The 20,532-nt window shown below is 38.9% G+C and overlaps 1 protein-coding gene across 1 annotated transcript in view; it reads right to left on the reverse strand.

Annotated features, from left to right (window-relative positions):
* Nucleotides 1–17,754, reverse strand: part of Kpna1 (karyopherin subunit alpha 1) — a 90,864-nt gene extending 73,110 nt beyond the window's left edge. Inside the window, exon 1 of the mRNA XM_020167997.2 lies at nucleotides 17,551–17,754. The gene's annotated coding sequence lies outside the window, so the exon portion shown is untranslated. The remainder of the gene's footprint in view (nucleotides 1–17,550) is intronic.
* Between the last annotated feature and the right edge of the window lie 2,778 nt (nucleotides 17,755–20,532).

Here is a 20,532-nt window from a genome sequence, read left to right on the forward strand (position 1 = left end):
AGCCACGTGGAGCACATCAGCTTCTTCAGGTGGGGTTCCAGCAACTTTCCTCAGAGAGAGACACGCTGGAAACCTCACACCATGCACCGTGCAAGGTTCCTGTGGTGCAGATTAGTTTCCACGCCTTGGTGGAGGAGCTGGTACTCCTGCTGAGGATGGAGTGGGGACTCTCTGGCAAGTGAGGTGGTGAATGCTGGGCCTCTGTGCCCAGAGGGGAACAAGCCTCCTGGCACCTGCAGAGTAGCGAAGCCTGCAATTGGGGTCCACTTGTGTGTGGCAGTGGGTTCCCAGTGCTGAGTAGCAGGTGCCCATGGGCAAAAAAGCTGTCCAGTGTCTGACTTCTGGTGCAGCGGGCCCACTGCCTGATTATGCAGGAGTGCAGGGTTCCAAGTGCCAAGCAGGGGAAAACAAAGCCAGCAGGTATGTGCCTTCTGGCGCCTGCAGAGCAGTGGGGACCCTGGAGCCTGCTTATGGAGGGGAGAGGATTTCCCCTAAGTTTCAGGTTGTGGGGTGGTGGGTCCCATAGCAGTGGGAGCATGGAGCTCAGAGCCTCTTTGTGTTCCAGGAAGCTGGAATCATGGAGCCTTCAGGGGTGGAGGATGGGGAGTCCTGACCTGCGAGCACTTTTCCACATAGTTGGTTGCTTCTTTCTTTGTGGAATCGAAGATAACTTTGCTTCTTGCTAGTTATAGGACTTTGTGGGTGTCCTTCAGGGTCCCAGTGTCTCCTTTTTTAGGGGGTAGTTAGGTGCCACTGGGATTTAGGGATGTCAGCAACAATTCACCATTTTACCCCATCCTTCCCTGCCCTTACCCATGGGGGGTTTTTTGTTTTGTTTTGGTAGTGGGGTTTAAACTCAGGGGCTACACCTAGAGCCATTACAACAGACATTTTTTGTGATGGGTTTTCGAGACAGGGTCTTGCAAACTACTTGCTAGGGCTGGCTTCAAACTGTGATCCTCCTGATTTCTGCCTCCTAAGTAGCTAGAATTATAGACATGAGCAACAGGCACTCAGCAATTTATCCAGAGTTTTGATTTCCAAAGTTTCAGTTACCTGTGACCAACCATAGTTTAAAAAAATAAAACAATTCAAAAATTTCAAATTGCACATCATTATAATTATTGATAAAAAATCTCAAGAAATAAACAATTCATAATTTTAGGGCTGGTGGAGTGGCTCAAGTGGTAGAGCACCTGACTAGTAAGCTCAAGGCCCTGAGTTCAAACTCCAGTTACACACACACACACAAAATTAAACTGTACACCATTCTAATTATTGATGAAATCTGAACAACATTCTACTCCACACTGCCCAGGATGTAATCATTTCTTTGTCCAGTGTATCCACAGTATATCCTCTACCTACTAGTTGGTCATTTAGCAGACACCTCAATTATCAGATCATACTTATATGTAGGGTTCAGTAATATTTGTGGTTTCAAACATCCACTGAGGGTCTTACAATGTGCCCCTCCATAGGTTAAGGGGTGACTACTTGATTTATACTCAATTTGTTGACATTCTGCTTAGTCATTCTATTGAAAGTGGAGTACCATTAAAGTATCCCCCTTCATTTCTGTTCTAGCCTTTCCCCTCATTTTTCACTTACTAGAGGGCTTAGGACCATTTCAAGAGCTTTGTGATTACTTTTTAAGTAATTTTCCCCAGTTTTACTAGGAAGGGGATCAGCAGAACTCCTTATGTTATGTGGAATTGTAGAAACAATCACTTAGAAAAACTTTTTTTGTTGTGTTTGGATTAGAACCCAAGGCCTTGTACATACTAGGTGCATACTCTACCACTTAGCTAGACCCCAGTATCTGGAACAATTACTTTTAAAAAGATGGTTTGGAGCTGGAGGCATAGCTTAAGTGGTAGAGTGCTGGCCTAGCAAGCACGGAGCTGTCTTCAAGACCCAGTACCACCACCATAAAAAAAAAAAAGAGAGACAGAGAGATGGTTTTGGTGTAAGCAAACCCATTCTGGGCAAGAATTAATACTCTTACCTTGCACAGGTAAGGAATCAGTAGGCCCATAGAGGTGGAATGACTTCCAGAGACACAAACTTAATACATTATAGGGCTGGTTATAAACCCAGTGCTCTACTGTTATAGACAGAATAGTAACCTTCAAAATTCGTACATTGAAGCCTAAACCCCAATGTGACTTATTTAGATACAGGCCTTTAAAGAGGTAAAGTTAAATGAGATCATAAAGGTGGGACCCTAACTTGATAGGACTGATGACCTTTTAAGAAACTGAAGCCACGTGTGGTAATTCATGCCTGTAGTTTCAGCACTTAGGAGGCTAAGGCAAGAGAATCCAAAGTTTAAGGCCAATCTGGACTACATATCAAGATCCAGGATAGCAAGACCTACATATCAAGACCTCACCTCAAAGAGAGAGTGACATATACCAGAGATCTCTTTCTCTGAGGTGAAAAGAAAAGACAGTATGAGACTGCAGGTGACTGCAACGCAAAAAAGGCCTCACCAGAAATCAAACCTACTACCACCTACATGATCTAACTTCTAGCCTCCAGAACTAAGATAAATTTCTGTTCTTTAAGCAACATTCTGTGGCATTTTGTTATGGCAACCTAAACATATTCATGTACCTACTCAGTGGTATTCTGTCTGATTGGGCTTTATTACTCTGAAAGGTAGGTATACTACTCAGGAGAGTATGTGAATAATTCTGAAAGCTTCATATTTAAAGGTGCTGAGAAATGACATACAAAAAAGTTCTGGTTCCCTGAGGTAGGCATTATGTCTCTGAAATGTCACAATACAACACAGTAATAGTGGTGTTCTAATGGCAATCCAAATCTTAAGAACTATAAATTTTAGGTCACAAGAAAGAACAAAAACTGGGCCAAGTTTAATGAACCAAAAACCAACTAGATTTAAGAAATATTCACTACAGAGATAGAAGGGAAGGCAACTAAAGAAAAGCAATGTTGATAACCAGATACGTGTATTCTGAGAATTAATTATAAAGCAAATGGAGCAAAAAGGTAAAATAAACATAGGAGAATGTGGATGAAAGATATATAAGAGGTTGTGTATGATTAAAACTTTTCTATAAATTTAAAATTATTTTAAAATTTAAAAAATGTAAAAAATGTTTTCATAAAAACTTAACTATACATATTTGCTTCATTTTTATTAAAGTGTCATAAGAAGCAAGTTAAGAGATGAAGCCTAGTCTTCAAGTCCTGTGTTAAAATTTACTCAGTACAATGATGTCAGGAAGATATTAAGATGTCTCTGAAGAGCTGGGGCATGGCTCAAGTGGTAGAAGACTTGGCTAGCAAGCTGAGGCCCTGAATTCAAACAATAAGTACCACAAAAAATTTTTTTAAAAAATGAAGTTTAACCTAGGTATAGTGGCTCACACCTAAAATCCCAAATACTGGGGAAGCAGAGGTAAGAAGATCATGGTCTGAGGCCAGTTCTAGGTAAAAGCACAAGACACTATGTGAAAAATAACTAAAGCAAAAAGGGCTGGGAGCATGGTTCCAGTTGTACAGCACTTGTCTAAGAAGCCCCAATATCCCAATACCCAATACTGCCAAAAAAGACATCCTTGAGGGTTGGTTTCCTTATTTAAAGATGGTAATTCCTCATAAAGCGGAGAAAAGTAACATATGAAAATATACTTGCACTGCCTGGCCCATATATAGCTCAAACTGGATACTTGAAGACCAACGGACTGGCTATAAATAACTATTAAGTTTTCAAAATGAACTCTTCTGGCTAAGGTGATCAGTGATATCTCAGAGAAGATGACAGCTCAGCTAAGCTGTGAGGGATAAGACAGGATTTAGCAGCTGAAGTTGGAAAGGAACCCCCCCCCTTACAAAATATAGGCATAGACACTAGAAAAGGTCACTGATGAGAAAGAGCAGTAAGTCTCAGTTTATTAGAGCAATCATTCTTTAAAATGAGTGGGTACACACAATAAAACTAAGAAATGCCAGGAATTCTTGGGTTTTTCTCTTACTTTTTTGGGGGGTAAACTATAAGAGCTCACAAGTATCTCCAACAGTCTTAACAATTTTTATCTTCATATAGTACATTTGTGCCCCTGAAATATTCTTCCCTTTTAAATGATAAAAAGGCTCAGAATTTCAAAAAAGTCCAAACAATATGGAAGGAAATAAAAAGAAACATAAAAGTGCTCCTTCTCTGGTTTCCAACTCTAGCCACCATCAAGTTCTCTATATATCCTTTCAAGAACTGTTTATGCAAGTATATGCTCATCCTTTTGTTTTCTATTGTGCTAATGATGATGCACACAGTTGTGTACTTTGCTTCAACTCTGGACAACATTTCATAATCAATTCTATAGGATTAAGTTATCTTGTAACTAATATAATAATTTTTATAACATAATAACCAGTCCCTAGGCATGACTGACAATTTTATCTCTAATTTTCTATTATGAAAACAATGCTGAACAATTACTATTTCTTATGTATTTATGTATATTTGTGCAATTATATTCATGAATGAATTACAACAGTGGGCATCAAGGTCAAAAGGCATACAGATTTAAGGTTTTAATACTGTCAAATTATTCTTTAAAATGTTTCAACAACGTATCACCATGAATATACCACTTCTCCCTATTTCACACTGCTTGCTAACATAGGACTTGCAAACTTTTCTGTACTTGACAATGTGAAAAAAATATTTCTCATGACAACTGCCCTCATTATAATACTATGATCTTTTTTTCCCTTTCACTTGCTCACAAGTTTTGCAGAGACTGTGAGCTGTGATAGCATCGTTATTCTAACTTCTAATGGAATGCATGCGTGGGTACTCCTGTTTCACAATTTTCTCTTTTAATATATAACACAATAAATATTAAGTGTTACAAAACAATAATACAAGGAAAAGTTTTTTGAGGTCCACTAGTAAGTTAAGAGGATAAACAAGTTTTTAAGTCAGGTGTGGTGGTACCTGCCTATAATCCAACTTGGGATGCAGACACAAGAGGATCCCGAGTTTGAGACTAGCCAGGCTACAGAGCAAGACCCTGTCTCAAAAAAGAAATTTTAAGATGACCCCAAGAAAAGTGAGAACACTAGTCTAGATTATCTTTTCTCTCTTAAAGTGGAAAAATGTTATTTTATACATTCAGACAGTACTCAATTCACAGACCAAAGTTAGCCAGGTTCAGAAGGCCAAAAGCTGCAGGTTTTCTCTTGTATGTGGAATATAGACCTAAAACAAATACAGCAATATTATGAAAAGCAGGTCACATTATGAGAGGTGGAGGGTAAAAGAAAGAAGTTAAGAATGTGAATATGGTTGATAGACTGTCTACACAGAATGAATACAGAATTTTTAAACCTGTTGAAGCCACCATAAAAAGGGGACTAAGGCAGAAAGAAGAAAAACAGAGATGAACCAATTCAGATTATAATACGTATATACATGGAAATATCACAAGAAAACTCCCTGTGTAGCTATCTTAAACAAACAAAGATGTCATTTTTTTTCATTTACAAAATCAGAGAAAAGGAGGGCGGAAACTAGCCTGGGGAGGCCAGTACCAGTGAGAGGGGAAAGAGGGGGAAGGGCATGAGAGTGTGAACACAGTACAAATACTGTATATACATGTATGGAAATGGAAAAATGATACCTGTTCAAACTATCCCAGGAATGGGGGAAGGAGAGATAAAGAAAATGATGGAGGGGGTGGATTCAAGTATGATGTATTTGATATATTGTATGAACATTTATAAATGCCACAATGCACCCCCAACACAACACAACAATAAAAAAATGACCCCCCCACCGACACACACACAGAAAATACTGAGACCCACTGATCTAGATTATCTTTTCTGCCTAAGGGGAAAAATGTTATTTTATATATTCAGATAGTATTCAATTCACAGATTAAGGAAACTAAAAATAGTCACAGTGTTGTGTTTCTTGGTGAAAACTTATGTATTCCTAGTTTCTCTTTTTTGTTTCGTTTTGCTTTTGAGATAGGAACATCTCACAGGCTAGCCTCCAACTATCAATCCTCTGGCCTCATAATCCCAAGTAGCTGGGATTACAGATGTGCACCATCACATTTGGTTTTCTTTATCTGTTTTGTTACAATAAATGGCTACTATCTATACAGGAAAATTATTCATTATTATATTTTACACCAGCCACTGAATTAAATCAACTACAAAATTCTGTTTCTGATACTTTCAAGGCTGACACTTGATATTCAACATTTTAAAAACCTATTAATCTTTGCCTGCTCCATTCTCATATTTGTATTCTATCTCACTCCTCCTTTAAAAAATATTAACTATTACTTCTGGAACAATGTTAAACAACAAAGGTGTTTATTAATATTTCTGTCTCATTTCTGATCTTGATACATAGCTAGTATTTTGCCACTAAGTATGACACTGACTTTTTATAAAGGCTGGATTTATGAAATTCAGTTTACATACAGTAAACTTAACCATTTAAGCTATTTGAATTTTGAGAAGCAGTTTTTATATATATATGTATGTATACCTCTATAATTTATATAGTGGCAATTTATATATACATATATAAACCACGATAATTAAGATAAAGAATATTTTTATCACTCCAAAAACTTGTCGGACCCTTTTCTAAGAAGTAAACTTAGCCAGAACTGGTGGCTCAAGCCTATACTCAGGAGGCAGAAATCAGGACAGAGGTTCGAAGCCAGCCCAGACAAATACAGATACCTTAAAGCAACTGAAGCCAATAGGAAAAGGGGAACAGGTACTAGAGAAAAGGTTAGATCAAAAAGAATTAACCTAGAAGGTAACACCCACGCACAGGAAATCAATGTGAGTCAATGCCCTGTATAGCTATCCTTATCTCAACCAGCAAAAACCCTTATTCCTTCCTATTATTGCTTATACTCTCTCTACAACAAAATTAGAGATAAGGGCAAAATAGTTTCTGCTGGGTATTGAGGGGGGGAGAGGGAGGGGGTGGAGTGGGTGGTAAGGGAGGGGGTGGGGGCAGGGGGGAGAAATGACCCAAGCCTTGTATGCACATATGAATAATAAAAGGAAAAAAAAAAAAAAAACCCTATCTCAAAAAATCCATCACAAAAAAAAGGGCTGGCAGAATAGGCCAAGCATTAGGGTGCCTGCTTAGCAAGCATGAGGCTCTGACTTCAAACCCTAGTAGTACCAAAAAAAAAACAAAAAACAAAAAAAAAGTAAACCTACTTTCCCCCACCCCAAGCAATCACTGGTTGATTTTCTGTTCCTACAGTTTTGCTTTTTCCAGAATGTCAAATAAATGGAATCATACAATATACAGCCCATATGCATGGCTTCTTTCACTTACTATATGAGATCCATCCATGATGTTGCATATATCAGTAACTGATTCTTTTTCTTGTGAATACTACCCCATTATATACCTATTCTATAATTTCTCTACTCATCAGCTAATGAATATTTGGGGCCGAGAGCTCTAGTTGTATTGCAGCTGTTTTGAGATACTTTAAAAAAAAATCATAGCTGATTACCACCCGCTTATACACACTTTAACTAGTTTCTAATATCTGAAATGCAACTGGAGATGTAGCTTGGTGCTAGACCTAGATTCAATTCCATGTACAACACACAATAATAACAGTAATGATAATAAAATCTGAAATGCCATGTTTAATTACATCAAACGCTTTTTTGGTAGTTATTAAAATGGTCATTGTTTTTCTTCTTTGAATTATGAAACATAGTGAGTTATATTAATAGATCCCCCAATACTGAAAGATCCTTGATTCTTGAGATAAATATACTTGGTCATGGTGTAGCACTTTTTTCAATTCTATCTGCAAATGTTTTCTTAATGTCTATAACTGACATTGAGTATAGCTTCTTCTCCTTAGGAGAAAGGAGGGTATTATATTTATCACAGTGGAGACTTTTTGAAAAACTTATGGATAAGCTTCCAACTTTATGACTTCTGAAAGAGCAAATCTATGGAAACAAAACATCAGTGGTTATTAGGAACTTGGGAGGAAGGAGGAATGAACAGGTGAAGCACAGAGGATTTTTAGAGCAGACAAACTGTTTTATATACCATAATGGGTGGTATATATTACATCTGCCAAAATCTATAGAATGTCCAACACCAAGATAAAAACCCTAACATAAACTAAAGACTTTGGGTGATGGTGATGTATTAATGTCAGTTTACCAAATGTCTTAATTTGTTCGGGCTGCTGTAATAAAATATCACAACCGGAAGGCTTATTAACTCCAGAAATTTCTCACAGGTCTAAAAGCTGAGAAGTCCAGTGCACTGGTGAACTCAAGTGTCTAGTGAGGCCCATTTCCTGGTGTAATGACAGCTAGTTTCTCACTGGCAAGAAGAAAAAGGGGGTTCTCTTGGGTCTCCTTCATTGGCCACAAATCCAATTCATGAAGATCCCACTCTTTTGACCTAATCACCTTTAAGGCCCCATCTTCTAACAAATCACACGGATTGGGTCTCGATACATGAATTTTGAAAGGGACATAAATGTTTGGTGTATAGTACTGATTGTAACAAATCAATCACTCTGATGCAGGATGCTAATGGTAGGGGAAGCTATATGCTTGTGGGAGCAGAGGGCAGATTTAAACTGTGAACTTTTTCACTAAATTTTGCTATGAACCTAAAACCCTTTAAAAAGTCTATGTATATATAATTAAAAATATAAAGATTTCTTTGCCAATATGCATAAATAAGATGTGTTAGTTTTGTCTCTTAAAGGGAAAAGGGAAGTTTCTGTTTTTCCGTTAGAGAACTTTCTGAAAAATGTACATCACCTCAACTATTCTTCCACAGAACTATGGACTTTGGGTTTTTTGGGTTTTTTTCTTTTAAAGATCCTCAAGACAATTCCTACATGCACATGCATATAGTAAATGTAATATAAAGAAACAAAAGTTTTACTGTAAAATAATGCAAAATATAGCTGAAAACACAGGCTTCAGTTGGACTGAAGAAAAGCATTGATGACAAAGAAAAGAAATAAAATCACCGGTAATCACACCTGTAATCTTAGCTACTCAGAAGACAGACATCAGGAGGACTGAGGTTAGAAGCCAACTCCAGGCAAACAGTTCAAGAAACCCTATCTCGAAAATACCCAACACAAACACACACACACACACACACACACACACACACACAAAACAGGACTGGTGGAGTGGTTCAAGTGGTAGAGTGCCTGCCTAACAAGTATGAGGCCCTGAGTTCAAATCCCAGTACCACCCCCCAAAAAGAAGAAGAAAAGAAAATCTATACAAGTCTATGATAAGAGAAACAACAAAGCAGCAGTATGTGAAAATTATTTGGCTTATCCTAAGCAAATATTTTCAGGATATTATCAATCAATCTTTTACTGAAACTTTTGAGTTACTAGGGCTGGACCTGGTATGTGCCTGTAATCATAGGTACACAGGAGGTATAAGTTTGAGGATCACAGTCTCAGGCCAGGCCAGGGAAAAAGTGTGAGATGCTACCTGAAAGATAAATGAAAGCGAAAAGGGCTGGGGGTATGGTTCAAGTGATAGTGTCTAGCAAGCCAAGGCCCTGAGTTCAAGCCACACTACTGCCAAAAAAATAAAATAAATTTTAGGTTATTGTCAGCTTTTAAAATGAAAGTCACTGTGCCTAATCTTTCCCTTGTTTTCTAGGGGAAATAGTTTAAAAAGGGAGGGAGCAATAAACTTAAAAGCAAGATACAAAACTACTGGTAGTAAAGCAGAAATGCACTCCATTCTTTCAGAGATTCCCTACTTCTCTGTCATGTCCATTTAGTCAATTATGAAATTTGCATGTCACATCTAAAGTGTTTGATTTTTTTCTGTCCCTGTCTATTTCAGGTCCCTGTCATCTTATACCTAGTAAGAGTCTCAACCTCAGACTTTGTTCCTAAATTTATCCTCCACACAGCTCTTGGGAGGATACTTTTATCACTGTTACTTCAATGTATAAGAACCTATATTGCCTTTGCACTTCTTAGATCAAGTCTGAACCTCTTTCAGGACTCATTTGTCTTTATTCATTCAATAATACCTCCATTCTCCATCAATCTATAACGAAAACACACTGCAGATTTTTTTCCATTTTTATTATATTCAAGATATTATATATTCCCAGCATCCTGGGTCAGCCTATCTAGCTAGTAAATCTCAAATACAACATAAATGTTCTGAACGTTAAACATTCACATTTTGTTTGTGGAACACCATGAAATGCTAACAATCTTAATTCCATTATATAAATCATGTATAATTTTATTAGAAAATAGTGCACATTTAGTACTGAAAACTAAAACCATAGTATGACTACAAAATAAGCAAGTTACTGGTGGCTGGGGCTCAAGTGGTTACAATGCCTGCCTAAGCAAGTACAAGGCCCTGAGTTCAACCCCCAGTACTACAAAAAAAAAAAAAACTCAAAGAACAGTATTTTAAAAAGTTATAGCTTTAAATACAAATCCAAGAAGCATTGGGGTATAGACTTTTAAGTGATTTTAGGTTCACAATAAAATTGAGGACAGAGTTCTGACATATCGTCTCCCACAGATAATATTTTATCAGCCAAGTGGAAAACAATGAAGGTAAAACTTAACCTGTAAACCGAGAAATCAATAAGAAGCAAACTGATTCACACTGCCCAGCAAGCAGGCGGCTTCAGACTGAAGATCCCTCAGATATCTCTGGAGGTAGGGTGAGAACAGCTGGGTTAGTTGAAAATCTACAAAATAGCTATCACCCACCCAGATTTTCTCCCCTGTCCTTCACAGCTAGGCAATTATCCCCCCATTACCACTTCAGATGTTGAGAGGATTACTGTAAAGAAACTGAACTAGAAACACTCTAAAATGGTGCTCCACTGTACCTATAGTCAGACATATAGAGCTTCCAATTCAGTTTTTGGTACTTCATTCTTAAATAAGAATGGATAGCCATAAGATTACAAGACATCTGTGGGAAGCCGCTACAGAAAAAGCAGCAATGGAAACATAGGAACTTGATAAAACAGAGCAATAAAGGGAATTAAAGAAAACAACATCAAGGAAACGATCAATGTTAAGGATTATAGCATCTATGAAACAATATAAAGGTTATACTACAACATAATGAGCTCTAAGAAATTTAAAATATGGACAGAAATTTAAAATTCAGCAGAAGGGCTGGACAGTAACACCCAAGAATCTCCTAGGAAACAGAAAAAGACAAAGGGAAAATAAGAGGAACAAGAACAAATAAACAAGTAAAACCACCTAAGAGTTCCAAAATTCAAAACAATAAAAATTTCAAAAAGAACAAAATGTTGATGAGAAAGAGATTATCAAAGAAATAATGCATCCAATTTAGAGTATCTATTAAACAAAGATACCATGGACAGAATTAACACAGATGATAGGCTTAGATCTCGAGTCCAAAAGGATCTCAGCAAATCAAAAAGTCAGGAAACCTATCAAAAAGGAAAATCTGACTGGATCAAAAAGATGCTCAGATTCACCAGCAATTAGAGAATGTGATTGAGACACTTTTTATCCATTAGAGTAACAGAAGAATAGAAAATTAAATTAAAAACAAGTACAGGCTCCCAGATACTAGGGAGGTGGAGATGAAGAGAATTTCAATTTGGGTACACAGCGGGGGAGGTCATTTAGGGAGACCACTATCTCAACAAAAACAATCCAGGCAGTGATGTATATATATCTGTAATCCCAGCTATGCCAGAGGTGTAGGTAAAAATTGCAGTTCACAGCTGGCCAGAGCAAAAAGCACAAGATCCTATCTAAAATAAACTAAAGCAAAGGGGATGGGATAGCAGCTCAAGTAGACTGTTTGCAAGTACAAGACCATGAGTTCAAAACCCAGTACTGCAAAACAAACAAGTAATAAACACAAATCCAAAGATGTGATCAAACAAGAACCCTACTGCACTGCTAACAGACACATGAACTAATTCTCTATTCTGTGCTCCAGGAATTACATCTTCAGGAATAGAATCCAGAGGACTTCTCCTTCCCATAGTCCCATAAGGATGCACACCTAACAGGGTATTTCTGTGCAGAAAAGAAACTCAAGTATCAATTATTATGAAAAGTAAAATGTGGTACATGTGAATTATGGAATTCTACATTGGACACACATATATGTATAAACATACTTATTTGCTGCATTTAGTATATATTCATAAAATGTATATATTATATATGTACATTTTTATATGCAATAAAATTAAGAGGCCCCCAAAACAACGCTGAGTAAAAATATTAAAAAATAGGACAAGGTCTGTAACACAACACATAAGCCGCCCTCCCACCCCCCGACACACACACATCTTACTACGTATTTCACAACTCATATATACTCAAAGTATGTAATCAGTGTTTACAGTATCCCAACTTATAAACTGTCACAGTTGAACCATGCAGAGTAATATGATACACAGTACTATATGGACGAAGAATATAAGCAAGACTCAGAAATTTAAGAAAAAATATTAAAGGACCTTGTATGATCTGATAAGTTTGTCAAGAACTGAAATCATAATCATCTCTAAATGTCTATTTTTACCTAAATGCCAAAAAATTATAAAAAACACTTCCCAAAACTAAAAACCAAATTCCCAGCTTGTAAGGGGATCCAGGGAATGCCCCTAAATAGAAGGGACAGAGAACACCTAAGCATATTATCATAGAATATCAAGGATTAAAAATAACATCATAAAAGCTTCTAGAAATTTGAGGGCAAACAAGGAAGGCAACATTACAAATGAAGAAGAATCAGAATTGCTTTGGACTTCAAAAGTAACATTAGAAGGAACGAAGCAATCGAGCTATTGAGCTCTGACTTCTAAACGTTAAGAAAAACTGATTTACAACCTAGGATTTTATACCCAGGCAAATGACTGATCAAATCTGAAGGCAGAATGAAGATTATTTTTATTCATTCAAGATCTCATACTGCCAGGTACCTTATGTCAGTGAGTTACTAGAAGGTGTACTCCAAGGAAATTAATAAACCAACAAAAAAATCACAAGAAACATGGATCCAAAGCAGGAAACAGGCAAAGAGCATTTAAAATGATATAAAGAGAAGTCCCAGGATGACAGCCGTGAAACATGCCTAGAATATAAACAGTCCAGATCGCATTAAGAGTACAAAGGTTTCCATTACAATTCTCAAGAAATGAACAAATAAAAATACTACCTCCTGAAGATGATTATCACAGTACTTCACATGGTTGGGCTGTGAATATTTACACTGTTATAATACTGCAACTACTGAATATTGACTTAACAAACACCTGTGGTAACTGTCTTGAAAAGGGAGAAGCAGTGTATGTTTAGGTGAGGTGGGTATGTATGGAACACCTAGGAATATCTTACTTAGAGGAGTATCAATAGCAGATGTTAAAAATTATTGTATCAAAAATTGCAATATAGATGTAAACAGGAGAAAATAAGAGAAAGAGTAATTTTATAAAGTGTAGTGGCTGGGGACAGTAGCTTTTCAGCTATTATTCTAATTTTAAAATTGAATTTTTTTGAATGGTGGTAAAACAAGAAACTTAGACAGTCTTTCACCTGTTACTGAATTTGACTTTTACAGCATCATTTCATGATGTTAAACTAAATCTAGTTTGTTCTGATATAGAGACTGAGCTGCTAATAAAACCAAGTTTTAATGATTAATGTAATTATAAACAGCCTTATGCTTGAATCCCAGCTCCACCACTTATTCTGTAAAGTAGGGCAAGTTACCTAATCATACTGTACATGTAAACACCTCCTCAAAGTGGTTTTGCAAGAATAAATAAAAGTATCTGATGCAGACTTGACCCATTCATAGATTTTAGCACTATCTGTTCCCCAGCTACAAAACCCCATTCTGACCCCAAGCTGCCTTGCTAGTCAAAAAGCATAGAGATATATGGACAATTCAGCACATATCCCTGCTCGTGATGGAAAGTCAACGAGCATGATGAGTAAGCAGACTTATCTTTGTATATGAAGGGCAGCATTATTCTTGTTTATATGAAGGAGATTATCCCTATTATCCACATTCTGGATTACTGCCTGCTCTCAAGAATTGTCTCAGTTAGTCTACAGCACTAGGTCAGAAACATTTTTTTAATTCAGATTTGTTTTTTAGTATTGTTAGCATCTTTAAAAAGAAAAACAGTTGGTGGAGTGGCTCAAGTGGTAGACTGCCTGCCTAGCAAGCGTAAGGCCCTGAGATCAAGCGCCAGTGCCACCAAAAAAAAAAAAAAAAAAAATTGCATATTCCATCGGTCTTCACCCCTCTTTCAATGCACAACCTCAAAATTTTCTAATTCCTGTCCTAATTCTGGCCCCCAAATTGGTCTTGGGTTCACCCTCTGCTTACTGCAACAAGGGAAGAAAGACATCAGCTAATTGAATTGTTTACCACTTCAAATTTGTTCTTCCATTGCTATAGCTAAATTCATAATCCCTACAAAGTAAAGATACCTTAAAACCAAAAGGATCAGGGGATTATCTTTATCACTAGGTCAGCCATCTTTACTTGCATAGTCAATCAATGATCTTAATTCACTTTATGTATACTACACACTTCTAAAGAAACAAGATGGCTCAACAAAATAACCTAATGAAAGGCAGTTGTTTTAAAACAAACAAAAGTGCTGAGCATTGAGGTCTTCAGAAGAATTTGTCAGCTGTGTATGGTGGTTCACACTTGTAATCCTAGCTACTCAGGGAGCAGATACATGGAAGATCACGGTTCAAGTCAACCCAGGCAAACAGTCAGGGAGGCACCATCTCAACCAGAGTGGTGGTGCACACCTATCACCCCAGCAGGAAGCATAAATAGGAAGCCTATTCAAAAATAACTAAAGCAAAAAGGGCTAGCAGTGTGGCTCAAGTGACAGAGCACCTCCCTAATAAGCACGAGGTCCTGAATTCAAACCCTAGTACTGCCAAAAAAAAAAAAAAAAAAAAGTAATTTGTCTCCATGATTGGTATTTTATAGGAACCAACAAATAAATTAGAAATAGTATTTTAGATGGCAATACAGATCTTTTTTCAGCAGGTGGAGTGGTTCAAGTGGTAGAGCTCCTGCCTAACAAGTGTGAGGCCCTGAGTTCCAATCCCAGCACAGCAAAAAAAATTTTTTTCATGGCCTCCTATGGTATGTAGCAGCTCTAGATAAATTCAAAGTGTATAATATTAAACCAGTTTTGTGAAGAATCTTCATTGAAAAGCACTTTGCAATAAGCATAATGCAAGTATATGGATTTCAGGTGATGCATTTATTTCTGTCACTTTGTTTCTCCTAGATGTTCTAGGTTTTGTTTTTTGATGGTGCTAGGGGTGGATCCCAAGACTCAAGCATGCTAGGCAAGCACTCTGCAACTGAGCTATACCCCCAGACCTATTCTAGGGTTTTATTTTGTAGTTTTGTTTTTTGAGACAGGTTCTTAATATATAACTCAGGCTCGCCCGAAACTCTAAATCTTCCTCCTTCAGCCTCTTAAACACTAGGATTACAGGCATGAGGCACCGTGTCTGGCTCTCATTCTAGGTTTTTATTAGGACTGTAAAGACCCTCAAAGCTTATACTGTGTGCTTCCATTTGAACTTCCTTTGCTATTTTGTAAAAATGCTTTTTTACAGTTTCTGCTCAATTATAATGAGCAGAATGCCATGTGGTTTTTATATTATTTGTTAGGTTTCCCTGTTACACTATAAATTGCATGAGAACATGAATGGTGTGTCTTGAACATTACAATATCCTCAGTTTTTCAGACAAATACCACTCTGAAAGTATTCAATGAATGAATGCATTAGATAAAGAAACACAACCAAGACCAAGAGGTGGTACAGGCCTGAGACAGGAGAATCTCCACTTTAAGACCAGCTTAGTGAGACTCTCTTTCAATGCTGGGGGCAGAAAAGTAATTCTAAAGATGATGGTGAGTTTGGGTTCTAAAGTTGTTCCAGCAAGAACTGGAATTCTTTCCATACTTTCATCTGTAAAACAGAAAAATTAACATCCACTTCAAAGTTACTTTAAGTTTTAAATATTTCAATACGTGTATTTAGCCCATTAGCTCGAAAGGAGCTCTATAAGAGCTAATTTTTTTATTCTCATGCTCTTCATCTTAAAATCACATATACACAACAGTTGTCTTCCCATAATAATTTCAGTAAAAATACAACAAAGCTGTTTCCTTAAAAAATTAAGTTTTAATCTCTCCAATCTTTAAAATGGAGGAATCACTAACTTCCAGATTATTTCCAAAACATTACAAATATAAGAAAAAAATGAAGAAACTTGGTTTCGTGGTACATTCTTGTAATCCCAGCACTGAGGGGTGATGGTGGACTGAGGCAGAAGAATAGAAGTTCCAGGGCAGCCGGGGCTACACTGTGACACCCTGTCTCAAAAACACAAAAGAACAAGGAAAAGGCAATGTCACTAATAAGAGGAAGAGAAGGGGCCAGCAGAGTGTCTCAATTGTTAGAGCTCCTGCCTAGCAAGCACTGAGGCCCTGATTCAAACCCCAGTACCGCAGAGAAGTTGGGAGAGACAGAGAAGGAGAAAGAGAAAAAAATTACCTACTCATCTGCTAATAAAGATTTTGAAGGAACAGTTTAAGGGAAACAAAGAATAATAAAGTTAGTAAGAGTATTTAACAGGATATTTCAAAAAGTATTTCGCGATGGTTTACTGTTTATGAAATCTGAGTTCGTACCTTAAAAATCAGTTATTTTGAAACTTTTCACTAAAAAGTGGAACAAAAAGCACTTTCACTCAATCCTGAGAAGACTTCCTCCACTGCAGTTATCCTTCAGCCTTTCATCTAGTACTTGGCGACCAGTTTCCAAGGCATCCCGGTTTACACTCCTCTGCCCGGACCAAGTTCTGTCGTTCCTATCATTACCACACCCCTGTCAGCCGCTTCGGGCCCAGGTTGTTATGACATCTGCAAAGTGCAGCCGCCCGTCTCCACCATCGTACCTCCTCCCAACACCCGCTCGGGCCCGAGCTGTACTTGTCAATTCCCAAGACGGTCCCTTCCGGTGGGTTCGAGTCTTTATGCCACCCCGGCTCCTTCCGGCCTCTCTTCGCTCTCCGCGTCGCCCACCCCCGCCCCGCCCCGCCTCCGCCCCCGCCCGCTAGCTTGCGCGCGCCGGCCGCAGCGCAGGCTTCGCTGCCTCATCTCCGCCCTGCTACCGCGGCGCCCCGCAGTCCCCGGCAGAGCTTCCACCCGCCGCGCCGCCCCGCCTCGACCGGCGTTCCTAGTGGCGATCACACCAGCGCTCCCCGCCCCCCCTTTCCCTCGGTCGGCCGCGCGGCCGTTAGGGCAGCCGGGCCGGTGACGCACCGACGCGCCGCGAGCGTCCGGGCCCAGACACCCCAGCTCGAGCCTCGGCCGGCTCCCGCCTTCGCCCCGGGGCCTCTCCTGGGTCCCACCTAGGACAGCCCGGATCCGCTGGCGGGAGGGGGAGGGGCCACGGCCGGCTCACTCACCGGCTCGAGGCAGCCGATCTCGGTGCCGCTGCTAGGGTAAGGCGCTCGCACTCTCGTCTGCCCACCGCCCCTCTTCCGAGCACAACCTCGACCAGCTTGCCCACGGCTCAGTGGTGTTCACCAGGCCTCGCTTTCCGCCGCCGCGCACCAAGAAGCAAGACCCAGCTCAGCCGGCGTGCGCACTACGCCTGCGTGCGGGGGACCGAGCTGTGCGCCTGCGTGCTTCTTCGCCCCGCCCCGCCTCCCCGCCACAGAGGCTGCCGGGAGATGTAGTCTTCTAAGGGCTTTTCAGGATGGGCGATTGTGGATAGAGCCCAAGAGTAAATAGTCGGGGGCAAGGACAGGGTCTCTCTGTGAAGAAAGTTTGCAGTCTAAGGCAAAGGCCAGAGAAATTTGTAAACCTGTCTTGAGTAAACTCTTCCAGAGCGGACGGATTCCTCTTACCGTATCTCGCTACCTTCTCACGTGGTACATACCTAATATAGTACTTGTTTATTGAATGAATGATGGTGTGGTAGAAGGGCGAAGGAGTATTACGAAAGTGTTACGTCAGCCTCTCTTGGCCCAAGGACTCATGCGCACCTTGTTTATAGGAAGTTTACGGTATTCCCTTTTTAGTTCACTCCCACCCCTTTTGCCTGATAATTTATTAGTATCATAAATCATTAAATGAATTTTTCAAGCCAGGCACAATGGTACATTTCTGTAATTCTAGGGAGACGGAGGCGAGAAGCTGTAGAGTTTCAGGCCAGCAGGGACTACATAGGGAGCCTCTGTCTCAAAAAAAATTTTTTTTAATACAAATACTTGCTTTACTCTTATGTATAAGTGCTCTCAAACGAAAATTTGGGACCAATGATTGCTACTGTTAAATTTGATGGCATTCTTTTACGGAGCAAATGAAGTAGTGCCTTCAAAATAATAAAAACTGAAGCCAGCTAAAAGAGGTCACGGAATAGAAGAGTATCACATATGACATGGTTTACCAAACCAATATAACACACATGCTGAGAAGCAACAAATGGGGCAGACTGATACATTTATAAGTGAAAGATGGTAGGGGAGAGAGTACCACACTAGTTGATTCCTAGGATATGCAATGTTCATTTGTTTCGGATCTCTCTTACTTTGCTGCATCAGAGTTCTGCCTGATGGTGTGTTTATTAGGACGAGAGTTAATTTTGAGCAAGGGCACTGGGAAAGAGAAGGTGTTCTATGGGAGAGACCTAGGAGCAAGTATCCTGACCACAGAGAGGCTGAGGACAGATCATCTTATTCCAGTCAAGAGATAAGACTGATTATTAACAGTAGTTTTGTAAGAGGTGCTCAAACTGCTTTTTTAAAAATAAAAAGAAATATTAAGACAAAGGCAATTACAAGTTGCACTTTCTCTCAAACTAAAGAGCTTCTGCACAGCAAAGAAAACAGTCACTAGACTCAACAGACAGCCCACAGAATGGGAGAAAATCTTTACCAGCTACTCATCTGATAAGGGACTAATATCCAGAATCTATAGGGAACTCAAAAAAAAAAAAAAAACTCAGCCCTCAAAGAATCAACACCCCAGTGAAGAAACGGGCACATGAATAAAACAGGGACTTCTCAACGGAAGAGGTACAAATGCCATTAATACATGAAGAAGTGTTCAACTTCCCTGGCTATAAAAGAGATGCAGATCAAAACAACACTTAAATTTCATCTTACCTCAGTTAGAATGGCCATAATCAAGGGTAATAACAAATGCTGGCAAGGATGTTATGAAACAGCAACGCTTACACACTACTGGTAGGAATGCAAATTAGTATAATCACTATGGAAAACAGTATAGAGATTCCTCAAAAAAATAGAGTTAGAGCTGCCATATGATCCAATGATACCACTCCTGGACATCTACCCAAAGGAACATAAGACAGGATACAATAGAGATACCTGTACACCAATGTTCATCACAGCACTATTCACAATAGCAAGCTGTCCTACAACTGATGAATGCATCAAGAAATTGTGGTATATATACACAATGGAGTATTATTCAGCCATAAGAAATAATGATATGGTTTGAAGGTAAATGGTCACAATTGAAGGACATTGTACTAAGTGAAGCAAGCCAGGACCAGAAACACAAAAGCCACATGTTTTGCTCATACATACAAGACAGATCCAAAGATAAACATATACACAAAAACAAGCATGATCATATACAAACTCAGATGTAGAACATGTTTGTAACAGTGGAACTACTCTATGGAACTCAGGAAAAGAGAAGAATAAAGCATTAGTAATATTTTCAATATCAACTTAAATATTAATAACGAAAACCAGTACTATAAAATAGGTACAACGTGTGGGGGAGGCACTAGTGGGAAGGGGAAGAGTGAGGGAAGGAGATTAAGGTGACAGTATATGGCAGATGGACTTTATATACCTATATGAAACCTCTTGCAATTGCTTTAAGTGGGGTGGTGAGGGGGCTGAGGGAGAGAGACGATGGGGGCAATGTAAATAATGTACAATATAAGTCTAATCTGAATTGTCACTACAAATCTCCCCCCCTTATAATGAATATGTCCTAATAAAAAATGTTTAAAGTTGCACTTTCATCTCAAAAATGCATAAATTTTCTTTTTAAAAGACATTTATTTGCCTAGGTTGCACTGGTAGGTAAGCAGTTGCCATTATTATTCCCAAATTAAATGCTTCATGGCATCTGTCTTTGATTTTGTATCTGCCTTTGCTTTAAACCATTCTCTTTGAAGTCACTTTGTGATCACCGTGGATTACAGAAGGGACAAAACTGGTATCTTCATAACAAGGGACAGAAACTACCCCCAACAATAAAGCCTCCTCAGAATGGACCACTGGCCTGACTCTAGATAACAACTTCAGAACCTTGCACAGAACATGGACTGAGATAATGGTCAATCAGAACACACCAGTGACTGAAACTTTGTAACTATGCATACCTTACCTCTCACCCCTGTC

Source organism: Castor canadensis, chromosome 5 (assembly GCF_047511655.1).
Source record: "Castor canadensis chromosome 5, mCasCan1.hap1v2, whole genome shotgun sequence".
Lineage (NCBI taxonomy): Eukaryota > Metazoa > Chordata > Mammalia > Rodentia > Castoridae > Castor > Castor canadensis.